This window comes from Periplaneta americana, chromosome 10, assembly GCF_040183065.1.
Source record: "Periplaneta americana isolate PAMFEO1 chromosome 10, P.americana_PAMFEO1_priV1, whole genome shotgun sequence".
In the NCBI taxonomy this organism is placed as follows: Eukaryota; Metazoa; Arthropoda; class Insecta; order Blattodea; family Blattidae; genus Periplaneta; species Periplaneta americana.
This window is the reverse complement of record NC_091126.1, coordinates 111,268,341-111,270,840: the sequence shown is the minus strand read 5'-3', so window position 1 is coordinate 111,270,840 and position 2,500 is coordinate 111,268,341. Positions and strand designations below refer to the sequence as shown.

Genomic DNA, 2,500 nt, shown 5'->3' with positions numbered 1-2,500 from the left:
AGTTTGAGAATAGGTTGAGGTCGTTTCGGCCCCAAGGCCTCTAATCATTCGCTTTACCGGATGAGACTCGTCCCGGTCGAAATGGACGCCAGCTATCCTGAGGGAAACTTCGGAGGGAACCAGCTACTAGATGGTTCGATTAGTCTTTCGCCCCTATACCCAGCTCTGACGATCGATTTGCACGTCAGAATCGCTGCGGACCTCCATCAGGGTTTCCCCTGACTTCGTCCTGACCAGGCATAGTTCACCATCTTTCGGGTCCCAACGTGTACGCTCCGGGTGCGCCTGCGGCCGGAGGCCGAGGCGCCCCGGGAGTGCGGGCGCCGGTTGACCCGACGCCGTCCTCCCCGGGCGACCGCAAAGGGTGCGCCCCGCTTTCACTTCGCCTCTGGGTTTTCTCCGAAATCCCAGTGACTTGCGCACATGTTAGACTCCTTGGTCCGTGTTTCAAGACGGGTCGGGAGAGCACCCGAAGCGTGAGCGCCGCTAACGGGAGACGGGCTACCGTCCGAGGACTCCGGGGGCCAGCAGCCGACGGGGGCCGGGGACGTGGCTGAGGCCACGGCACCTCGAGCACCACCGAAGAGCTTGCCCTCCGGGCTGGACGCTCGCTACTGTAGGGTTAGCGGGCCTGCTCCGCGAGATTTACCACCGGGCGCCGGCCGGGCGACCGGGGGTCCGGGGAACCGTGGACCCACGTTTCCGCGGCGGTTCCCTCGGGCTCCACCCCGAGTGCCTTAGACCGGCTCACTAGTGTACCCGGCGGGTCGCGACGTCCTACTGGAGGAGAAGTGCATCCCGCCGCGGCCGGGATTGAACCCGGACGGCCGGTGCCCTCGGATCGTGACCTGCGCGCGCCGTAGGGCGCGGTGGGCGACCGGGGACATCCGTGGCCGCCGAGGACCGGACACGCGGGCGGGATTGAGTCTCCCCCTTCGTTCTTTCGGGTCTCTCCCGTTTACCCCTGAACGGTTTCACGTACTATTGAACTCTCTCTTCAAAGTTCTTTTCAACTTTCCCTCACGGTACTTGTTCGCTATCGGTCTCGTGGTCGTATTTAGCCTTAGATGGAGTTTACCACCCTCTTAGTGCTCCACTCTCAAGGAACACGACTCTGAGGAGAGCTCCACCCGGGAGCGGCAGCGGTCTCTACGGGCCTGGCACCCTCTGCGGGCTGTGGCCCCGTTCAAGGGAGACTTGGACTCACTGCCGACCCCCGGGACGACGGAACCTCCCTCACACGACAACTCCCTGCGCGTTGCCACGCGGGATTCCGTGCTGGGCTTCTCCCTGTTCGCTCGCCGCTACTTGGGGAATCCTTGTTAGTTTCTTTTCCTCCGCCTATTAATATGCTTAAATTCAGCGGGTAGTCTCGCCTGATCTGAGGTCGGGTTTTAGAGAACAGGTCGCAAAAGAGGTCGCTAGCGGGACGAGCCGTGCTGGGCGGGGGCCGCATAGGTACTGCGTCTCTCAAGCCCAGCCGCTCTCCGTCCGCAGAGACAACCTCGCGAGGCCTGACAACCATTCGGGAGCGGACCCACCCCCTCTCTTCAAGAGGCGAGATGGAGGGGGTCCCCCAAGCTCGGGCCCGACCTGCGTCGTCTGATGACGAGACACACGGGCCCAGTATTTGAGTGTGGCCGACCCTCAGCCAGGCGTGGTCCGGGATTGGAAATCCAAGGACCGCAATGTGCGTTCGAAATGTCGATGTTCATGTGTCCTGCAGTTCACATGTCGGCGCGCAATTTGCTGCGTTCTTCATCGACCCACGAGCCGAGTGATCCACCGTTCAGGGTTATGTACTTTTAGTTTTCAGAGTACCATACAGGTCTCAGCGTTACGTTCTCAATAGTTTTTATTGTGTACAGGGCACATCCACGCCCCCGCACGCGGGGCAGGAATGCAGTTCTTGCTTCCCGCGCGGAACTGGAGGGGATTTGAGTAACCCTTTGCGAGTGGCCGGGCGATTTCAGGTGACTTTAAACCGTTAATGCACAGTACCCGGCGTCGCTTTCCTCTCGTTCAACCAGCGGGACTCCGACGCACTCCCCGCTCGGTGGAGGGGAAGCGTACCGCTCGCGACGGGGGTGTGACCCACCACCACTTGCGGGTTCGGCCCGTCTTTTGTGTATTCTCATTGTGAGATTTATTCTCTTTTTTTTTTTTTTTTTAAGCGTGATTCAAGACACACGTTAATGATCCTTCCGCAGGTTCACCTACGGAAACCTTGTTACGACTTTTACTTCCTCTAAATGATCAAGTTTGGGCATCTTCCCGGTGGAATCGAAGAGGCGGGCCCCCTCGCCCCCCGGTCCGAAGACCTCACTAAATCATTCAATCGGTAGTAGCGACGGGCGGTGTGTACAAAGGGCAGGGACGTAATCAACGCGAGCTTATGACTCGCGCTTACTGGGAATTCCTCGTTCATGGGGAACAATTGCAAGCCCCAATCCCTAGCACGAAGGAGGTTCAGCGGGTTACCCGGACCTTTCGGCCAGGG

The 2,500-nt window shown here is 59.8% G+C and overlaps 3 non-coding genes across 3 annotated transcripts in view; all 3 read right to left on the bottom strand.

The window, feature by feature from the left end:
* LOC138708299 (large subunit ribosomal RNA) overlaps positions 1 to 1,390 on the bottom strand; it is a 4,086-nt gene extending 2,696 nt beyond the window's left edge. Inside the window, exon 1 of the ribosomal RNA XR_011334703.1 lies at positions 1 to 1,390. This exon is cut by the window's left edge and continues 2,696 nt beyond it. This is a non-coding gene — a ribosomal RNA (large subunit ribosomal RNA).
* A 251-nt stretch (positions 1,391 to 1,641) lies between these two features.
* LOC138708278 (5.8S ribosomal RNA) lies at positions 1,642 to 1,797 on the bottom strand. The gene has a single exon (XR_011334683.1). It is a non-coding gene; the product is annotated as a 5.8S ribosomal RNA (ribosomal RNA).
* Positions 1,798 to 2,193: 396 nt separating this feature from the next.
* Positions 2,194 to 2,500, bottom strand: part of LOC138708291 (small subunit ribosomal RNA) — a 1,903-nt gene continuing 1,596 nt past the window's right edge. The window contains exon 1 of the ribosomal RNA XR_011334696.1: positions 2,194 to 2,500. This exon is cut by the window's right edge and continues 1,596 nt beyond it. This is a non-coding gene — a ribosomal RNA (small subunit ribosomal RNA).